The sequence below is a fragment of the Notechis scutatus genome, chromosome 1, assembly GCF_049901735.1.
Source record: "Notechis scutatus isolate UNSWTSFEM ecotype Mainland chromosome 1, rNotScu1.2, whole genome shotgun sequence".
Classification (NCBI taxonomy): domain Eukaryota; kingdom Metazoa; phylum Chordata; class Lepidosauria; order Squamata; family Elapidae; genus Notechis; species Notechis scutatus.
In genome coordinates, this window is record NC_142009.1 from 244,935,125 (window position 1) to 244,958,166 (window position 23,042).

Sequence of the window (23,042 nt, forward strand, 5' to 3'; positions counted from 1 at the left end):
GAGTATTGAATAGTATAAAGGGTGAAACTAGAGTGAGGTGAAGGGAGAAAATGTTATCAGATGAATATTAATGCTTTGCAATAAAAGACTAAAGTCTAAACGTGGGGAAACTGACAGCTGTGACAAACAGACCTATAAATAAGTTGTAATGTTTGTAGTATCCTTCAATCTACGTTTCCTTCATTGTCGAACCAATTCAATTCACTGGAATGTACCTCTGAGTGAACACACACAGGACAGCACCATTAAACAATACATCCATGGAAAAGGCTTTGAAAGAGATATTTAACTGTAAGCAGACCAGGCATTTCATATTTCCTATTTATATGATCTGTATTGAAATTGTAGTACAGTTTCTCCTACCATAAAAGAAAGTGGTCAAGATAAAAAAAAAAACACTCTGGAATGTTTGTAATGAGCTAGAACAGGGGTGTCAAACTCAAGGCCCGCAGGCCAGATCTGTCCCATGGGGTGCTCAGATCTGGCCCATGGGGCTACCCTGCAAATAGCAAAGGACCAGCCTGAGGTGCCTTTGCCAGCAAAAATGGAGCTCGTGGTCCTCCCCGGTCCCATTTTCGGCCTGAACAACCTCCTGGGGGGCCATGTGCATCATTTTCACTGGCAGAGGGCTGCAGGAGGCCATTCAGGCCAAAAATGGCACCCAGGGGGCCTACACATGGCTTCTCCGGGCTCTGTTTTCACTGGCAGAAGGCTGCAGAAGGCTGTCCAGGCAAAAAATGGGGCCCGAGGGGGCCATGCATGGTCCCTCCAGCTCCATTTTCATTGGCAGAGGGCTAGCAAAACAAACTAAAAGCAAAACAAAACAAAAGGAGAAATGTTTCCTCTTTTGCATTTAAGCATCCAAGAAAGGACAGGAAAGGAGAAAGGGAAAGAAGAAAGACAAAGAAAAAGAAGGAAAGAGGGGAAGGAAGAAGAAAGGAGAATGAAAAGGGAAAGAAAAAGAAGAAAATGAAGAAGGAAGATAGGAAGGAAGGAAGGAAGGAAGGAAGGAAGGAAGGAAGGAAGGAAGGAAGGAAGGAAGGAAGGAAGGAAGGAAGGAAAGTCCTGCCTTAGCATTTGGCCTCCAGCAGGCGGCAAGATGGAGGACAAGGGTTTGGTGCTCTCACTGGTCTTGCCTTCCTCCACTGGAAACAATAGATCCCCCCCAGCCCCGCCCAGGTCACCACAGGTGCCCCTGACACAAGTGAAGTTGACCTAGCCATGCCCACCCTGGCCATGCCCACCCAGCCCCCTGAGGTCAAACACAATCTTGATGCAACCTTCAATGAAATCGAGTTTGACACCCCTGGGCTAGAGCTTTGTAGCTATTCTAAGATTTATATTGGGATAACACAGACATAAAAAATAAAATAATCTATTTATTTGATGGCAAAAAATGGCTTCAGGATGTTTTAGAATGGTAGAGTGGAAGGGACCTCAGTTGTCTATTGCAATCACTTTTTGGCTATAACTTTAGTTGTCTAATATAATGTTTCAGAATTGCTTTCAATTCTATAGTAACAGTTTTTGTGAGTAGATTGTGTTAGCTCTTACAAATTTTCATCTTATATTATGCGGTGTATATATAAATTGCCATACACTAAATAAATCATAAATAAATAAAATATATGTAAGTAAGCATTGTAACACAAGAGCACCAGATATCTTTAATTATCTTACAAAGAAATGGAATTTTTCTAACCATCTTACTATACAGAAATAAGACATCTACACAGAAAACAGTATATTTCAGTTCAGTTGAGTGTTGTGGATGCCTTACTAGCTTTAAATTCTGGGCACCTTGTCAGTATTTCTCAAATATCAATTTTTCAAAATGGTGTTATCGTATTTTTCCCAGTTCAACCCTCAGATGCTGCTGCCTTAAAAAGAATGGTACAAAATTATATTTTAGTAGCTATAATAAAAGGTTGTTGTATTTTATGCTGCCTTCACTGAAAATCTCAGAAGTAAAAAAAAAAGGAAAAGTAAATAAACTCTTGAATTGTTCTTTGACTGAGGTTTTTTGCACATTTTAAAAAGGGACAAAGATTTTATTAAATGGTTGGGGCTCCCACGAACTTTTTTTTTGACCCATTGCAGGTTCCCTGGCCTTCAATAATATTCTAAAAAAATCATGTATCTGTAGTCCTCAACTTACAACCTTTCATTTAGTGACTGTTCAAAGTTACAACAGCACTGAAAAAAGTGACTTATGACCGTTTTTCACACTTGCAACCTTTGCAGCATCTCTACGATCATGTGATCAAAATTTAGATGCTTGGCAACTAGTTCATATTTATGACCGTTGTTGTGTTCCAAGGTCACATGCTTCCCTTTTACAACCTTCTGACAAGCGAAATCAGTGGGGAAGCCTGATTTACTTAACAACCATGTTACTAACTTATCAATTGCAGTGATTCACTTAACAACTGTGGCAAGAACAATGGGGCAAATTCACTTCAAATGGGGCAAATTCACTTAACAAATGTCTCACTTAACAACAGAAATTCTGGGCTCTATTGTGGTCATAAGTTGAGGGCTACTTGTATATTAAGTTAGCGTTTCCCAGTATTTGCTTGACAGATAATGAGAGAAGTGACCTTATTGAGGCTGTCAAGGTAATCATTATATAATAAATGTCCAATAAATAATTTTCTAATCCCTTAGATCCTGATGTTCCTTTTGACACATTAGTCAAGCATGGGTTCTTTCTATAACAACTTCCTCTTTGACCAAGATTAACATTATCTTGGGGGTTAGACAGAAAACTTCTGACTTGAGTTGTATCCTACTGGGTCTTTTGCACCAACAGAATGGATTTGTCCTCATTCTTCTCCAGCTTTTCTGGATCCTTCCCAATCTGCCTGGGAGGAAAGGAAGGATGTTTGATGATTTGAGATAGATAAGATGCCATGGTCAATTTTCTACGAGTGGATTACAATAACAGTTTGTTAACAGAGAAACTTTAATTTTGCTTTGTTTTATTACCTCTTTTATTCATTAAACATGAAACTGAGTCAACTGAACATTTAAAAATGTATCACAAATAAAATTGACTGGCACTGATAGTTGATGCAGGTTGCTGCCAGCATTTTAGGTATCAACCAAGTTGTTATTGTTGTTGTTGTTGTTGTTCTTGTTATTATATTATTATTATTTCTGTTAACTACTTTGTCACAAATACAGAAGACAGGCCAATAATTTGCAAATCGATTTAGTAGTTTAAAGAGAGCCTGTTTCACAAGGAGTGGGAAGTAATGTAGTAATATATTAATCAGTATTCAACTACAGGGTTAATGCACCTTTTTTATTGTTTTGTGTTCTTTGTCATTTTTTCTTTATTGTCTTTTTTCTGTTGTTTTGTATTTTGCATTAACCTTGTCTTGAACAAAATAATCTTTTTCATAAAAAAAAGAGCATGTTTGAAGGGACAGTATGTTTGAAGGGGAGAGGAGGAAAAAACGCTGTGAATGGAACATTTTGGAATTGGATTTCTGAGAAGGGCATAGCTGGCTGGAGAATTCTGGGAGTTGAAGTCCACAAGTGTTAAAGTTGCCAAGTTTAGAGACCTCTGATTTATCTTCTTGTTTCAAAAAGGGTTAAAGCTGTCAGTTCTAAAAAGCAAAGAAACCTTGTCCTTCTTGACCCAGACTGCTGACGTTTCCTCAGAAATCTATTTTCTTTGCTCTGGTGTACATATAAAGCCAACAACACACATCAGCAGATGCTAAACTGGCATTTTCAACAGTTATTTCAAAACCTGTTGAAAGATAGTTCCCTCATGACCCATCTCCAAGGTAGCTCTTAAAGTGCTGAAGAAAGAATTCTGCATTGCCCTTCTTTAACTGCGCTTGTTTAGGCAGATAAAATGTTGCTATATAAAAATATATATACACCTTTTAGATTTAATGAAGAATCCTTATTCTACAGCAAGTAAACTTCTACTGCTGTCAAGAACTCTAAACAGCTATTGCTGTAAAAGACAACAAACCCTTGAATTTTTAAAGATTAAGTGATTAATTAATTTAATTCTTCAGGTGTAAGATTTATACCCTCTAGGCATTTAAGTCACACATCATGTCAATAAAACGCTTCCTTTCTCTTTTTCTTTGCTTCCCAATTGCAACTGCAATAGCCCTTAGACTTATATACTGCTTCATAGTGTTTTAAGCCCTCTCTAAGCTGTTTAGAGAGTCAGACTATTGCCCCCAACAATCTGAGTCCTCATTTTACTGACCTCGGAAGGATGGACGGCTGAGTCAACCTTGAGCTCTTCAGAGACATCTTGCTTGTTGAACGCTACCCATTATTTTTCCATAAATCTTTATCTTATAAATGTCATCCAGAAGAATCTGTATATTCTTTCATGGTCTGAAGGCTACATTCTAGAATCTCCTGCTTTCACACAGTTCTTTAAGGAGGTAGATCTTCAAAATGGGGTTTAATGTCACTGCTAAAAAGGTTCAATATTTGGGGATTTATCTGACAAAAAAATTAAGAACCTATTTAAAAGCAACTAATTACAGAGCTGGAAAATATACTGGCAGGGTTTTTGTAGATGGAAAAAGTTAAAATTATCTTTGTTAGGAGCAATTGCTGTCATTAAAATGAATATTCTATTAAAGCTTATTCTTCTGTTTTGAATGATTCAAAAAAGAATTGAAAATAAGGTATTAAATGATCCTAATTCCACATTCTAAGAAAGACTGTAGTTAAATGCCAACATAATATCAGATTTTTTTTTCTCTTTACTTTTTTCATTTTGTTTGTTTTTATCAGTCTGCTTGAAGTTATCTTCAGATCTTGGGATTTTTAAAAGATTTTGACTTTGCCTAATCTAAGCATTGAATTGATCTAATTAAACTTTTTTTGATTATTTCTATATTCATGCTTGTGGAAAAATAACCAGACTTGCTCACTATTGGAATAGTAATTTTCAAGTTAACATACAAACATTCCTTTCTTTTAAAAAATGTTTTAGCTGGTTTAATTTTTGCCAGAAAAAAACTACATTATTATTTATTTTTACAATGTTAATAGGCCTCCCGAACCACTTAAGATTCTGGGTGAACAACAAAGCAAGAGTAAAGTGGAAATAATACTAAACAAATCAGCCAAACAACCTCCATGCATAAACATGAGGGACCTCAATCATTCAATCAGGACCTAAGGCCTGGTGAATTAATACCTGTATACCTTTATCTGCTTTGCAAAATGGACGGAGAGAAGGACCTAATTATATATCTGGAGAAAATGTGTTCTGAAGTTTGTGGGCTGTTAGGAAAAAAAAAAAAGCTGGCTTCTAATCCCTTCCCTGAAAGACAGAAGTAAGGAGAAATTTTCTCAGAGTGAGAACAATTAAACATTGGAAGAGCTTGTCCCCTAGTGTTGTAGGTGCTCCATCACTGGTGGTTATCAAGAATAGACTGGATAGCCATTTGGCCAAGATGGTGTAAAATCTCCTGCCTTTAGCAGGGGGGGTGAATTTGAAGACCTCCAAGCCTATTTTTCTATGTTCTATGAAACTTCAGAATCCACAAATTCTTATACAGGAAAATTGAAAAGGATAGAAGGGAGCAACCCAATAGCTTTTTTGACTTTCTGACTGATGAGCATGTGTGGCTAACTATGCTCTCAACAGGAATAATTGAACAAATCCCCATTATCCCATGACAACCATTTGGAGAGAACACCTGTGACACCTGCCATCAGTTTTAAAAAAACATTGGGGTGGGGCTCTACCCCCTTTTTTATAGGTTGTTGTTTTCAGGGAGCAAAACATTCATTCAATTCCCCACAAAACCTAGCAGGGACTGGAAGTGTCATTCTACCCTTGATCTGACTTCTGAAAGCTCTTAGAGGCTCAAGTGAGTAAATAAATAAATAAGGAATAGTATAAAGAGGTTAAAGTATGAGTAATAACCAGATATATGAAATAAGTATTAGAATAATATTTGATATATAAGCACAGTCTAATTAATGTGTAGTGTGTCTAGTGTTTTTCATTTTTAACGACATGTTTTGCACTTTATATTTTGTATTTATCTTTTTAATATTTAATAAAGTTTTTGTTTTTAAAAAGTGTGTTTCTGCAGGAAGCAGAAACTGGAACTGTTGTTAATGGGAGATATGGGAGATGGACATTGCCCAGGGCTGGTGCCAAAACCCTTTACAAATGAGTCTCCGAATTGAGGTAGCTTCTTAGAGCTGTAGCATCCATAGGGAGATGCTGGGAGAATTGTTGTGAGGTTATATATCATAAAGTGTTGCTGAAATCATGACATTATCACAATCCCATATGTAGAATGGCTCATTGACGAGCAAAAGCATGTTTAATGTTTTTTTAAAGTTATCAATATTTGTATATGTTTGTTTTACCTGAATTCAATTAAAAATGGGGAAATAATGTACTGTAGCGGTAATTGATGTATGCTAGCACTACAAAAGTAGTCAATTCTTCTGTACACATTTTTCTTAGCTTGTTTCCATGGAAATGCTCCACAGCAATCATGCAGGCTTTTCATATTTCCATGGAAACTGGATCCAGGGTGCCACCAAGTGGAACTCCTCTGTCTTTGCAGCCCCTTGTAATTCCCATTCCCATTTCTGGGAAGCACAGAAGCAGAAGGGGCAAAAGTAATCCAGATGGCAATATTTCTATGAAGTGTCCCTCCATTGTCGCATCTTATCTAGATTGTGAAATAAAATAAATGTGTAATAATTTTTCTGCAAAAATATATATAGGTTGATTGTTAAGAGTTGGACATTTTTCTGTTTTGGCAGATTAGGCCTCTCTTCCTTTTGCCAGTGAATGCCATGGTGATTAAAGTGTGTAGTACTTTGAAGGGGTGCTTCACTTCATTGGGTATCTGAGCAAATAGCCCTTTGAAATGCCTCCATTCAGCAAAATGATGGCCTGCTTCAGTGCATGGATACTTAGCTCAGCAACAATGGCTTTTGCGCACGCGCGCGCACACACACACGCACACGTACACAAACACACACACACAGAGTGTTAGTGGTAGGTAGGTCAAAACATAGTGCTCCCACTTTATGTTGGTATATATACAATATACACACACCATACACACACACATATACATTTATATATGCATACACATGTATATATGCATATATGTATACATGTATACAGTATATACAGTATATACAGTATATACATATATACATATATGTATAGTATTCAGCTTTGTTCGGGTATTTTCCCACGTCATTGTAGTTGTGCTTTTAAAGTTGTAGCAACGTTTCGGCAGAATCTCATCTGCCATCATCAGGCTTCTGTATAGTGTTCGTCTGTGAGTCAGGCCCCCACAGTTGTTTGACTCACAGACGGACACAATACAGAAGCCTGATGATGGCAGATGAGATTCTGCCAAACGTTGCTACAACTTTAAAAGCACAACTACAATGATGTGGGAAAATACCCGAACAAAGCTGAATACCATACATGTAAGTACCCGCAAAACTTAAGAAAACATATATATGTGTGTGTGTATGTATGTATATATATATATATATATATATATATATATATATATATATATATATATATATATATATATATATATATATATATACACACACACACACACACACACACACACACACACACATAAAAAAGCTTGGCAAATTAAACATATACATAAGCAATACACAAACACACACCATTAAGTTGCTATATGAACCCGAAAAGCAAGTTAGTTGTCAAGTTAGGTGCCTCAAGGACACCACCTCAGAAACTGAGTGGAACCCCTGCCCCTTTTTCTCCTTTCCTCAGACTGCTTCTTCAGTAAATCCAGGTGGGCTGGCAGCCATTCAGACAAAAGGTTTTGCACTCATTCCATCTGTGAACTATGGAAGATTTCAGAGGTTAAAACCAGAGCTCTGAATTGAATGATCTGGAAGTCAGTGCAGCTGGCAAAGTACAGGTACGATGTGATAATAATGCTCAGGTCAACTTTTCATTTATTTCAGGAATGAACTTTTGTTCTTTTCAGAATGTATGATACTTGAGGAGAGCAGTTCAAGCTGTTCTAATTCATGGAGATCATGTAGTACAATCACTTGTGAATTAGGACCCTAGGTGAGGAGAGTTGAATAGCTTATATTCCAGAAGTCATTCTGCAGGGTTCAACTGAAGAATGATTTGGGTCAGTGAGCTGGAACAATCAAAGTGAAGAGCTAAGAATCAAGCGTGGATGTGTGTGCATGGAGAAGAAACAGCTGGATGAGACTAGTATTACTGAATGATTGGAATATGTTTTGTGTTTAAAGTATACTGAACTGATTATATAAACCAGCAATTTCAAATCTGATAACTTCCCAGAAATTATCACTTCAGCCAGAAATGATTAGTTTAACTGATATTAATCTTCTGCCACAGAAGGAAGGGCGAGAGAGTTGTATAAGGGTAGCCCTCGGGGATTTCTCTTGGTGCATAGCAGATCTGACACGACAAGTACTTGTCTACAGAAAAGCAAATGGAAATCATTTTGGAGGTGGATAAAGCACTTATGTATATGAAAAGGCAGGTTGCACTTTTAAAAGTAGCTTCAGAAAGTGTGAACAGGTAGAAGAAATACAGGATGGTCATCATGAAATAAGATGAAGTCTGATTGTAGAACACACCATCTATCATAGCTTAGGTTTAAAGCATGCAACAATTCCTCTGCTTGTTTCTAATCTGGGTTGACATTTACAAACAAAACATAACCTAATGCCAAACCTGAATTTAAGATATTACAATGCAAAGTGCAATGATGCGTACAACTGGCAAAAGAACAAGAATACAAGGCTTTGGTGTCATCAGAATTCATCATCAAGCAAGTTGAAGATTTGACAAACTAATAATTAGGGGGTGAAATTTGGTAAACATTTTTCCACACAATTAAGTTAAAGAATTTATTGAGGAAACTACTCTCATCCATACTGGCCTGTCTATGGACTGTTATACTTATTCTGCTTTTTTGTTGCTGACCTAGTTAGAATAGAATACTTTATTTAGCCAAGTGAAGGAATTTTTCTCTGCTGCATAAGCATTCATTGTACATACAAAACAAAAAAACAGTAAAATACCTAGGATGCTGGCAGCAACCTGTATCAATCATCAGCACCAGTCAATTATATTTGTAATACATTTCTAAATATTTAGTTAACTGAGTTTCATGTTTAATGAACAAAAGAGATAATATAATAAAAAGTAATAATAATTATAATAATGATACAATGAAACAAGAAAAAATAGTGGAACAGATGAGAAGGATAATAGTAATATAGCCATACTACATGAGTAAATGCTTACGAAGTTCAGCAATTAAACCCAAATGTCTAGGCATATTAAGGAACATCTGTTCACACTTTCTGAAACTACTTTTAAAGATGCAACCTGTCTTTTCATATACATAAGTGCTTTTATCCACCTCCAAAATGATTTCCACTTGCATACTGTACATTGAACTGTAACACTAAGAAAATTATTCACCTATAAACTGGTGGCTTTCTTTCCTTCTCCTCTGCCAAATTTATATCATTCACATCCTCTAAAATATGGTATATGACGGTTTTAAAAGGCTCAAATACAAACCTCTGCTTATCTATGAAGTTAATAATCTCTACCAAGGGTGTTGTTGTATGCTTAAAATAGATGTGATGGGAGAACTTTTCCTTAAAAAATTCTTGCTGAGAGAAAACATTAAATGTCCTTTCTGTTGTCACTCTTTAGTATTGACCTTTATTTATAACCTAAAGCAATAGAAAAAACCATAGAGTAATAATATTTCATTAAAAGGAAAACTGTAAATTAAAAGTTTTCATAAAGTTGAGGAAAATAGGTTACCATTCTATTTCTGCTCAACACTAATTAAATATATCTCCAATGTTGATCAACTGCCTTGAAGGAAAAAGTAACTTTGGAGACAATACTTGAACTTATGATCTTCAATGGTCAGCAAAGCAAAGCAGAAGTAAGAGCACAAGCACAGTTGTGGTTTTACATAGCAGCCGCTTCATTTAACGACCAAGTTGCCCATCCCAACTATGGCTGCTAAATCAGGACTGCCTGTTTTGGACACCTCTCCATGTGAGCTATTGATACCAGGGATGTAAGGAGATCTCTTTTGCCACAGAGGTTCTTGATCTCTTTTTACTTAACCCTGCTGTGAGCTTCCCAAATCTGCTTCTTTTAAACTGGTCAGGATGGAAGTGCAAATGGATGAATGAAAGGAATTTAGGAAGGCCTTGATTTGCACTAATATAAATTCTTTGAAATATTTCAGAAAATTAGAATGAACAATTTAAACACACACACACAAGATATACTGTAACCTCTGTAGACTCTGCTCTTTCACAGCCTTTGTTCTATTATCTTGGGAGTTTGGGTGTGTGTGACTTTATCCATTGTCATTTACTGTATGTCACAGTGAGCCTGTGAGAAAGGAAATGCTTTATTTCAATATTTATTTGCATCTGACTGAAATTTATATCCTGCCCTTCCCATGAGATTTACAGGGTTGCACTTGAAGTGTAGCTCTTTCAGTAGCCTTGGCTTTTTCTATAGTGGTTAATCCTAACTTTCAGAAACTGTTATGAAATGAAAATGTCCCAGAAGCTTATTTTCTAACTGTTACCCAAACACCCCTTTCAATCAATTCTCTTGCAAATTCTCCTTTCAGAAGATGGCTCTAAGGACGGCCCTTTCCGAAGATTTAATAAGTCTTAAGACATACCCAGTCATGAAAAGCCAACACACATTCACCTTCTTGCTTTCAAAGCCAACCAGTTGAGACTGAAGTCTTGCAGAAAGGAAATGCCTCTATCTCACAGTTGGTTTCAAAACTTGGATAAACATTTATTTATTTTATTTATTTGATTTGCCAATTGTTTACAAGATAATAAGTATAAGAGTATACATAGTTGTGAATACATGAAATGGGTACATATATGAAAAATAAAAGAATAAGAGAAACAATAGGACAGGGACGGTAGGCACGTTGGTGCGCTTATGCACGCCCCCTACAGACCTCTTAGGAAAGGGGTGAGGTCAATAGTAGACAGTCTAAGGTTAAAGTTTTTGGGGTTTGGGGAAGAAACTACAGAGTCAGGTAGAGTATTCCAGACATTGACCACTCTATTGCTGAAGTCGTATTTCCTGCAATCAAGTTTGGTGCGGTTTACTTTGAGTTTGTATCTATTGTGTGCTCTTGTGTTGTTATGGTTGAAGCTGAAGTATTCACTGACAGGTAGGACATTGCAATGTATGATTTTATATACCATGCTTAAGCCAGACCGAAGACGGCGTAATTCAAGGTTTTCTAGTTCTAGAATTTCAAGTCTGGTGGCATAAGGTATTCTACAACGAGTAGAGGAGTGGAGAACACTTCTTGTGAAATATTTCTGGACTTTCTCAATTGTGCTAATATCAGATACGTAATGTGGATTCCAGACTGATGAACTGTATTCGAGTATTGGTCTAGCAAATGTTTTGTATGCTCTGGTTTGTAGTGTGATATTACCAGAGAAAAAGCTACGTAGGATTAGGTTAACAACTCTTAATGCCTTTTTGGCTATGTAGTTGCAGTGGGCTCTAGCACTTAGATCATTAGAGGTGAGTATTCCAAGGTCCTTTACAGAGCTTGGGTCATCAACAAGTTCTTGATTATTCAGCTTGTATTTTATTTTCTGATTTTTTTGCCAATATGTAAGACAGAGCATTTATTTGTTGAGATTTGAAGTTGCCATTTGTTTGACCATTCTGATACATAGTCAAGATCTTTTTGTAGGGTAGCAGTATTGTCTGTGGTATTGAACAGCTTTACGTCATCAGCGAAGAGAACGCAATTGCTCTTAATATGATCACAGAGGTCACATTGTTTGAAATGCATAGGAGGTCTGATGTAGGGGATGACCAGGCTAAACCTAAGGGTGGAGTCCAATGCATCATCAGTTTGGAGTCACTGCTATCCCACAAGAGATCTAAGTCCAGCTATGAATTCCATTGGACTCTTATCTAGTGTCAATTTGCCATGGCCATTAGTAATTCATATTCTTGTGTATAGTACTCATAGTACTATATAAACTATATAAACCCTCAAATGGTTGAGGGAGTTAGATATGTCTAGCCTATTGAAGAGAAGAATTGGGGGAGGGGGTGCATGATACAGGCATGATATTCCCCTCTGAAAAAAAAATCGGGGCCAGCCAAAAGAGACCCCCCCACCGTGCGCCAAGAAATCGCTGCCCAGCTCCCTTTTCCTGCCGCTCAGCGGGCTCTGCTTGCACCGAGGCAAAAAGGCAAAAAGGAAGAGCCGCGGCGGCGCTTTGCAACGGCAGCAGCGGCTCCTGGTTTTGCCTTTCCCTTCCCGAGGCAGCGGGACTGGAGCAGCGGAGCCGCGCCGGCGGTAGCAACTCCTGACAGCCCCAGCCGGATACCTGAGTGGATCCCGGGCTCCGCTCGCACCGCCCGGGCTCCGCTCGCACCGCCCGGGCTCCGCTCAGGTATCCGGCTGGGGCTGTCAGGAGTTGCCGCCGCGCGCGCTCACGCAGTCAGTCCCGCGTTGCCCGGGAAGGGAAAGGCAAACCAGGAGCCGCTGCTGCTGTTGCAAAGTGCTGCCGCGGCTCTTCCTTTTGCCTTTCCCTTCCTGAGGCAACGCGGGACTGGAGCCACGCAGAGCCGCGCCAGCGGTAGCAACTCCTGACTCGGGGCCTCCGAGGGGAGGGGAAGGAGGAGAAGAAGGGGGGAAAAGGGGTGGACGATTCCCCAAAAAATCGGAATTCCGATTTTAATCGGAAGAATATCATGTCTGATGATAACTGTCTTCCACTACTTGAGGGGCTGTCACACAGATGAGAGGATTGGCTTATTCTTTAAGGCAGGACAAGACATAATGAGTGAAAGCTTGTTAAAGATTCAACCTAGAAGGAAGGAGAAAGTTCCTGATGAGAGAATTAATTAATTAATTAACTCATAATACTTTTGAAACCTGGCTCCTGGTTTCTTGTACCTGGCAACCAAATACAAGTAGGGGTACTCTTTTAGACGCCCTCAAACTTATAAAGGGCAAAGAACCCAGTGATGTTCATACAAGTTAGGCTCCACTGTTGTTGTTTCTCTAGCCTTCCTTCATATAACTGGTGCAGAGAGTAGGGATAAAGTCTGAGAGCATCTAAGATACATGAATGTAGAAAACTCGTGTTTATACATTTGAGTGGTCTAATTCAAGACCGCCCAAGCTCCCTTCCTCTACTATGATTCCATCAAGCAATGAACAATACTTAATCAAAGAACTATCAAGGAGAAAACATCACCTCATTAATACGAACAGGGAAAGCTACTTAATATAAACAGAATGCAAACCCCACTGCAGATGTTACCTAGCTGAGTAACAAAACATCTGCAGAAAACCAACCAAGCTCAAAGAGTACCAAGTCCTCCATAAAAGTAGTAATGATGGAGAGACAATGGAATGGCTGGGTATGTACTAATAGATTTGATTTTAAAAGAATATCACAGAAGTAACAAGCTGGTTAATTAGACACATAAGATTGATATGTTTAAATATATTGCACATTAGTGATTCTGAAAGCGGTGAATGATGACTTGCCATGTATCTGGTTCTGGCGTAATGAAGTTTTCCCAAACTCTTCCAGATGTAGCTTTTGGAATTCCAAGCCAGCAATTTCAAATCAAATAGCTTCAATCCCAATATTTCTAGAGTACTCTTGGTTAGGGAAGAACTCAAAACTTGAGGGTCTTCCAAATGGGATCTTCCTCAGTTCTAATCTGGTAATGAAGCACAGAGCTGGGACGATAATATAGTAGGTGGGCAGCAGGTACCGGTGCTGTCAAGAAGGAGGGAGGCAGAGATGTTTACCTTTCCAATTGTACAAACCAGTTGCATAGATTGCTCACCTTGTTGCAGCCACATGTCATCAATTACAATCAGCAGTATCATTTCAGCATTTCTACTTGGAATACATGGGGAGTGGGTTTGTACTTTTTTGTATGTGAGCACTTTAACAATCTAGGCCAGGAGTGGGCAACTATGGCTCCTTTAAAACTTGTGGACTTCAACTTCCAGAACTCCTTAGCCAGCCTTGCAACAATTTATGCAATTTGTTGACCCCACTACCTTCCTATGTTTATTTTTCTGTTCGGTATCCTTGATCAACTCCGAGAACTTTTGCTGCAACACAACTGTGCCATCAAGTGGTCATGGCTGACAGAACCCAGAAGGAGCCCACACAATATACTGTATAAAATCACATAGGATTAGGCAAAATGGTCCTGCTCCCTACTCAAAATAAAAGCAGTAAATAGTATGGCTCTACAAAGCCCTTATTGACAGAATAATAAAACATGTTGACAGTATCCGTTGAACAGCAGCTACTCCATAAATATTTGTTTTTTTAAAGTGCCAAAACTTCACAGCTATTCGCTGCAAATTTCCTAAATCTTGAAGGCTATTACAATGATGTATGACACAGCAAGATGCAATACTTCAAGAAACATTCCTTTGTTGCTACAGCTTCGGACCTGAAATATAAGGACACAGAGTCAGTGCTAGAGAATAAGCCGGAAAGAAAAGCATTTCTTGCAAAATAAATGTATAACATTCTAGGGAGGACAAAAACCCATCAAAGGTTTCTGGTTGATTGTTCTCACTGTCACAAAGCACAAAGAAGAATTTTTCATACAGTACTTACTACATTTCTCAGCATATTATTAATGAAAAAGACCCTGGCTTTTAGCCTGCAGAAGTGTTAGACTAACCCATCCTTATCTGTCAGAGCAGTTTTGGAACCGTGAAGACCAGCAATCTAAGCTGCATTAAACTTGGCATCACAATTCTGCATGCAAAGCCAGAATGTGCTAAAAATAATCAGACAGTTTAGTTGATCTTCAGATACAAGACTGGGGTTAAAATTTGAAAGGTTCTGAGAAGGGGAAGAAGATGATAAAGGGTTTGGAGGCTAAATCATATGACAAATGGTTGAGGGAGTTAGATATGTCTAGCCTACTGAAGAGAAGAATTGGGAGTGTGTGTGCATGATTCCTTCCACTAATTGAGGGGCTGTCACACAGATGAAGTGATTGGCTTATTCTTTAAGGCAGGACAAGACATAATGAGTGAAAGCTTGTTAGAGATCCAACTAGAAGGAGAAATTTCCTGATGAGAGAATTAATTAATGGAATAGTTTGCCACCTGGGGTTGTGCTTGCTCCAGAAGTTGGAGGAGGTCCATCACTGGAGGTAACAGATAACAGATAATCAAAATTGGAAGGGACCTTATCATCTAATCCAACCCCCCGCCCAAGCAGGAGACCCTACACCATTTCTGACAAATGGCAGTCCAATCTCTTCTTGAAAGTCTCAAGTGATGGCGCTCCCACAACTTCTGAGGGCAAGCTGTTCCATTGGTTGATTGTTCTCACTGTCAGAAAGTTTCTCCTTATTCCAGGTTAAATCTCTCCTTGTTTAGCATCCATCCATTATTCCTTGTCTGGCCTTCAACTGCTTTAGAAAATAGCTTGACCCCTTCCTCTCTGTGGCAGCCCCTCAAATATTGGAAGACCACTATCATGTCTCTCCTGGTCCTTTTCTTTACTAGACTAGCCAAGCCCAGTTCCTGTAACCGTTCTTCATATGTTTTAGTCTCCAGTCCCCTAATCACCCTGGTTGCTCTTCTCTGTACTTTTTCTAGAGTCTCAACATCTTTTTTATAATGTGGTGAACAAAACTGGATGCAGTACTCTAGGTGTGGTCTTACTAAGGCTTTATAGAGTGCTATTAGTACTTCCCTTGATCTTGACTGTATCCCTCTGTTAATACAAACTTAGGATGATTGCATTAGCTTTTTTGGCAGCTGCTGCACACTGCTGTCTCATGTTTAGCTGGTTGTCCACTAAGACTCCAAGATCCCTCTCACAGTTACTGTTATGAAGCCTGGTTTCATTCAGTCTATATGTGTACTTTTGGTTTTTCTTGCCTAATTGTAGGATTTTACTTTTCTCTACATTGAATTTCATTTTGTTACATATGGCCCACTGTTCTAGTCTGTCAAGATCCATCTGGATCTTGAGCCTATCTTCTTGGGTGTTAGCTATCCCTGCCAGCTTAGTATCATCTGCAAATTTGGTAAGTTCCCCTTCTCTTCCCTCATCTAAGTCGTTAATGAAGGTTTTTAAAAATAGACTGGACAACCATTTGACTGGGATGGTATAAGGCTCCTGCATTAAGCAGGAGGTTGGACTAGACCTTCGAGGTTGCTTCCAGATGACGAAAAGGGCTAAAATGCATAGGAATGTATGTGTGGAGTCTTCATATCATACCTTATCTCACCTGATAGAGGAGGTATACAAACAGAATCTGGCAAGAAGGGTACCTAAAGTGAATTATTAGTCTGATGGCAATGTTAAGAGTGATGGTGAGTGCTGTCCTGGCAATCAGACCAAATTGTTCGAATACTTCAACACGACTTTGGAGCTACATTTGGGCATTCTGTTTCCATTGCTATAAATTGTGTCCAAATGCACCATGAATTTTGATTTCCTGACATTTTTAGGGTGACATTTCATTGCAAACTGTAGCATTTCAAAATAGAGTGATTTTTTAAAAAGGAAAACAAAAAGCCCATCTTTTCCTTCTCAGAAACTCCTGGCTTTAGTCACAATTTGATGAGGTCCACCTGATAGATCCAATTCATAGTGAACCTCCTGCGTTAAATGTCTCACTTTGCAACATGAATTTTGCTGACAATGCTTCAGTAAAACACTTGCAGGGCTCCAGCTTTTATTTTTCTACTTCTTGACAGAAGACCTCCTTCCTTTTGTAGATCCTTTAAGTCATGTGAGGAAGATGACAGGTTTTCTTATCGAGTGGGTGGCTCATGCACTTTCTCAGAAGCCTAAAAAAAACATCTCCATACTTCAGAACTGGAATGAGCAAAAGACTTCTTACTCAGCTTCCTTCTTCACCCCCAACCTCATTACCACCTTTCAGGAAAATAGAATTTCCTATGCCTAACAGAAAAACTTGCCAGCAGAGAGCACACCTTAGAAAAACTGATAAACAAAATTGAGAAACCTACACAAAAATCACATGGTTCTCTTATCTAGTTCCTTGAAAGTTAGGGAATGTCTGTGAGACACGAGTGTTTAGTGCAAGGTCCAAAAGCATGGAGTTTTTTATTATCAGACGCTTAAACAAGCTTGCACCTATTTACAACTTAATTGGGAGATCATTAAAACTGTAGGCCACGGGTGTCAAACTCGTGATGTCATGTTGTCATCATGTGATATTTTTCCCATTTGCGGAGCTGGGGTAGGCATGGCCTACCCATGAAGCTTCTGGCCTGCGGGCCACCAGTTTGACACCCCTGCTATAGGCCAAAACATCTCAGAAGACAAAGGCAAATCCCTTGTCTTGATTGCTAAGACAGCATCCTTGTTGTGTCCACATAGCCACCAGGTTTTCATTTTAACATAAAGATAGGTTTACCCTGACTATGAATGCAGGTCTACAAGCTGCAGTGCAATGGGACAAATTGTCATGTGAACTTAATTCTTTTTCAGTAGAAATTTATTAAAGAAACTGGATGGTCATTGTTCGGAGATGATGTAGGTAATTTGAATCAAACAGGGAATAAGACTTGATAACCTCGGAAATACATTTCAACTATGTTGATTCTATGTTTCCTTTTCAAAATATGTGAAGTTAATATTCACCAATTGAAGGAGACTTAAGAATTACTTGTGTGCAGATGTAGAAGGCTTTATAAAGAGAAGGAAGAGCTTATCTTACACAGCTGTTTTCCTCCAAGTAAGCCTACTGTCAGTAGAGGGGGAAATTGGAGTGTGTGAACAATGATTTCTTAGTACTTGTAAAGGGGAATAGTTATTGGTTACACTTTGTGCCTTTGAGATCTCTTACGGTTTTTTTAGTCCTTCAATTTTGAATAGGATGCTGAAAAGGCTTCTAAAAGAAACCAACATATTTGTCTTCTTTTATTAATTGCTTGAGAGAAATATTTATACCATATGATAACCCTCCAATAGACTTCCCCCTCTCGCTTTCAGTATTATATATCACAGAAGAATATGACTTTGAAACATGCCTGGCAGTGGTATTTATAGATTTTGAGAGATCTGACTGTATACAACTGCATTGTTTGAGTTGTCAGTAGAATTAAGAGCCATACAACTTCTTGTTTCAGATTGGCATTGAAATGTGTGACAAAATATGCATGTATTCTTGAAACAGGAAAACTATTTAAATTCCGGATGCCTATTGCATAATGGCTATGAACAGAATGGCTGATGATTCATGTTAGCTTTTGCTTATTGTCCCAAGGGTCTGAATAAAGCAAGTACTTAACATGAGACATAACAGAAAACAGGGCACGTGGGATCATTTTAATTTGCTGGCTTATAAAACCTTAATAGCTTCAGCATATAGTAGCAGCTAGCTAATTACTGATTTTTCTAAGTAGGGCTGTTCCTTGGATGAGGAACTGCCTGGCAATTCCAGACTGTTGATCAGACTGGAAAATGGGGGTGGGCGAACGAGAAAAACAATTATTTTGGGAGAAAGCAGCAGCAAACAACTTCTGTAACACTGCAAAAAAACAAAACATATAAACATATAAAATATGGACATATAAAAGCAAAGCCAAATTAAGAATAATAATAAATAATAATAACCCAAGGAAGGACTCCAGGAATCTGAAAACTTGGAAGAAAATACCTCTGGTCTCAGTAACAAACTCAGATTGGATCCTGCAACATTATAGGTATATTTGCCTTCATTTGCCAAATAAAAAGGTTGATGTTCCCTAGAATTCAAAAGGACTAGATCTGTCCAAAGAAGGCTTATTTCCATTGCAGTCTTATCTATTGGTTCTCGTTTTGTAATATTTTGCAATTTGTTGTTTTGTTTTTGAATAACTGCTTTCAGACTGTTTTTAAATGGAGACATTATATGCAGTTGTTCTTTTGAATAAAACACAAAAAGTATTTACTGCTAAATTTCTTGTTTTAATATGTAAGGCTTTATTTTTGTATACTATTTCACCTATTCATTTATACATTTTGAAATCATTTTATGTGTTTTTTCCTTTACTCATGAGGGCAGAATGTTTTAATTCTATCAAATTAGATTTCAATTTGCATTAAGTGCTTGATAATCTGGTCTGCTGTAAGAATAGTGAATACTTGAAAAAAAAATGGGGTAAAATTGGTATTGTAAAATTGTAGGGAAGAACATGTTGAATTTATTATGTTTACAGTAGTGCTGCATGAGGTAATTTGTACCTGAAAAGCTAATATTTCCAGTCTATCAGCTGTTCTCTAATATGATAAGTATCTCAATACAAAGTATTGAATTATGCTTGGCTGAGAAATAAGAACTGAGAAAAAGAGCAAGAAACAATAGCCTCAAGCGAGTGAATAAAGTATTTAGCTATTTTGGAAAAGCCTCCATTATGTCAAAAGAAAATTATGAGAACAGGAACATAGAGTCATTGGTATCAAATTTAATTAGGACATCAATGTATTAATTATGTATTATTCTCAAAGATATCTGAAGCCCCTCAACTAAATTTATGTCAAACTTGTCTGCTTCAAAAAGCTATCCCACTATATATTTTATGAATATTTCTTAATATTAGGTCTCAGAAGGTAGCAGTACCTAATCAACATTATCAGGGATCAAAACTAAGCATCTTCATATGCATCTGTAGGGCTGGGGCAAATGGGCAAATGACATATTTTGCATCATGATGTCAAATGATGCATTGTATATCATTTGTATTATGCCACTGGTGCAAACTATAACCCAAGTTATTTGCACAATGTTATGACGATGTGTGTAAGATCATGACGGCTTTTATCAAATGACAGTAAGTTTTATGCTTGGTCAGTACTTGCATGACTAACCACCAAGGAAATTCAGATATTTAGACTAGACTTGAAAGTTGAAAAGCATCCTGTAATTAAGACAATGAAAACTACCGTATTTCTGTACTGTTGCCAATAAAATGGATGGTTGTGTCCGTACCTTGAGTTAATTTTGACTACAACTTTTCCTTATTATTTCAATTTTTGGGAACTCTCATTTATAATTTTCTTAGATCAAAGTCTTATTAGCTTTTTGAGTTTATTCCCAATTCTTTACATTTTTAAACTTGTAATTTTTATTTTGCTCAAGAATGAAGATAAATGGTTTTTCAAACTTCTTGTTCTGAAGACCTCTAATATGCTTAAGCTATTTAAATAAGCAATCTCTGAAAGTAATTACTAAGTGAGGTTAGCAAACTTCAGTCCTTTAAAAAGTTCCATTGTGACTGAGAGCATCTCTTTGTCTCCTGGCTCTCAACTCTGCAACAAACCACATGCACTCTCCTCATGAAGAGCAGTTGTCCAGGGCAGTGATCCCCAACCTTTTTTACGCCGCGGCCCGGTACCGGCATCAGCTGGGCGCCGCAGCCTGGTACCGGCATCAGCTGGGCGCCGCCATCTTTTTGATGAAAAGTGCTTCCGGTGACCTCACGAGCGCGTTTTCATCAAAAGATAAGCGCGCTCAGCGCTTCGTGAGCTTTTCGGGTAGAAATGGCTTTCTACCCGGAAAAGCTCACGAAGCGCTGGCGCCGCCATCTTTTTGATGAAAGCGTGCTTCCGGTGAGCTTTCTACCCGGAAAAGCTCACTGGAAGCTGGCCGCCATCTTTTTTGATGAAAAGCGTGCTTCCGGTGAGCTTTCTACCCGAAAAGCTCACCGAAGCACTTTTTCATCAAAAAGATGGCGGCGCCCAGCAAGCCAGCGTCCAGGGCATATGTAGGTTATCTCCTGTCCTTTCCTTCTTTGGAGAGGTTTCATAGAATTGATCAACTCATCAGTTCTTCATTCTTTGCCATGGTCATTGTCTCTGCTCACTCAGAGACATGTTTACGTTGTCATGCTCCAGCCAGAAGTCCAGTGGTCAACCACATTTCAGCCTACTGTGTTACGTAAAGCAGGGGTCCCCAACCACGGTCCGCGGACCGGCACCGTCCGCGGAACAACTCCTACCGGGCCGCTGGCTTGCTGGACGCCGCCATCTTTTTGATGAAAAAGTGCTTCCGGTGAGCTTTTCCGGGTAGAAAGCTCACCGGAAGCACGTTTTCATCAAAAAGATGGCGGCGCTCAGCGCTCGGTGAGCTTTTCCAGGTAGAAAGCTCACCAGAAGCACGTTTTCATCAAAAAGATGGCGGCGCCCAGCTGATGCTGGTACCGGCTGCGGCGTAAAAAGGTTGGGGATCACTGACGTAAAGGATACCCAGGTGGTTGTTTATAATTGGTGTGCTGTAAATACAGGTAACTGAGTTGAGAGAACCATGGGAAATAGTATATTATATAAACACAACTGCAGAATGACAGGGTTGCTGTCTATGGGAGAAGGCACTTCAGGGATGGATACTCTCGTGTTATTTAAATACTCCAGATTCGTAGTACAGATTCCTAACATAATCTTGATTGTTAATGACAGAAATTAGAAGTTCAAAATCTCTTGAACCACCAGATTTTATAACTAGCTTTATGGTATTTCAGCCTTATATCATTTAAGGCAAGGGTGGGCAAGCGTTTGTCAGAAATAAATTAAATTGTTGAATGAAACTTCAGTCACAAATTCTGTGAATCTCTGAGTCCAAATAACTCACATATTTCTCTTAAAGAGGTAAAGTTAAAATAATCGGGGCAGTGCAGAGTTTATATACATCAGGGGTGGGATTCTACCAGTTCGCACCTATTCGCCTGAACTGGTTGTTAACATTCTAAGCAGTTCGGAGAACTAGTTGTTACAAGAAATTACTGGCCTAATCCTGTAAGGAAGGCAGGAAAAAAACATTCTGGTGTTGCTTACAGAAATTGCCTCTCCATTAACCCTTATTACATTCTTGGCAGGACTAGACTTCCTGTCTCAGGAACTTCTCTGGAGTTTTTTTCCCTTCCTTTGCTGGTACTTTGCTTGTGTGGAGTGACCATTCAAAGTTACAATGGCACTGAAAAAAGTGACTTATGACCGTTTTACACACTTACGACTGTTGCAGCATCCCCACAGTCATGAGGCCAGGCGAGGAGATGTGTGCCTCGATGTGAGTGATATTGAGTTGGCCACACCCAGCCAATATCATGACCACCAAGCCATGTCTGCCCAGTCACATGACCACCAAGCCATGCCCAACACCTAAGCCACGCCCACATATCCGGTTGTTAAAAATTTGAATCCCACCCCTGCCTAGTATTCAAACACAAAGAATGTTCTATCAAAGTATGAATGTCATCTATAAAAGAGGGCAGGCTTAGTATATAGCTTGGGCCTGATGAGAATTTAAAGTCCTCATACTATCAAAAGCTCATTGTGTTACGTAAGCGTCTACCTTCAGCAGTTGATCCCAATTTTCATAAGAATCTCATGCATCTTTTCCAAGTCATCTGCTTTAAAGTCTTTCAAATTAATGAAATCTGACTTTCTGAAAGAACCTTTGTGCACATATATCTCCCTCTTAAGTTTATTTAAATGTGTCAAAGAAATATGAAATGGATCATATCCTATGGTAATGTAATAAGAAAATAATTACCGTGTTTCTCCAACAATACGGCCTCCACCAATAGGAAGGCCCAGCATGTTTTATTGGCATAAAATCAAATTAAGCCCCTCCCCCCCAAATTAAGGCCTATATTAAACATGTCAAATGGGGGGAAATGGCGGGGGGGGGGAGCTTGCAGTTAGGAAGTACTTTTGTTGCATACCTGGATATGGTGCTGCCTGCGTTGGTGGGGCACTTTGTATCGGGAGACCTTCCGCCACCGTTGCTTTCCCTTCTCCCTTGCTGCCACAGCGTTTAGAGCAACGCCGCGGCGTTTGCTCAGCCAGCTGGCCAGCCAGGGCTCCTCCCTGCAACCAGAGCCCTGCGGAGATACTTGGCTTCAGGCACTCCTGTCGCTGCCTTCCCTTTGCCTCCGAAGGTAAAGCCAATTCTTTTAAAAACGACA

At 38.9% G+C, this 23,042-nt stretch overlaps 1 protein-coding gene across 3 annotated transcripts in view; it reads left to right on the plus strand.

Annotated features, from left to right (window-relative positions):
* The window catches only part of TUB (TUB bipartite transcription factor), a 119,124-nt gene that overhangs the window by 25,251 nt on the left and 70,831 nt on the right, over positions 1-23,042 (plus strand). The window lies entirely within an intron of this gene.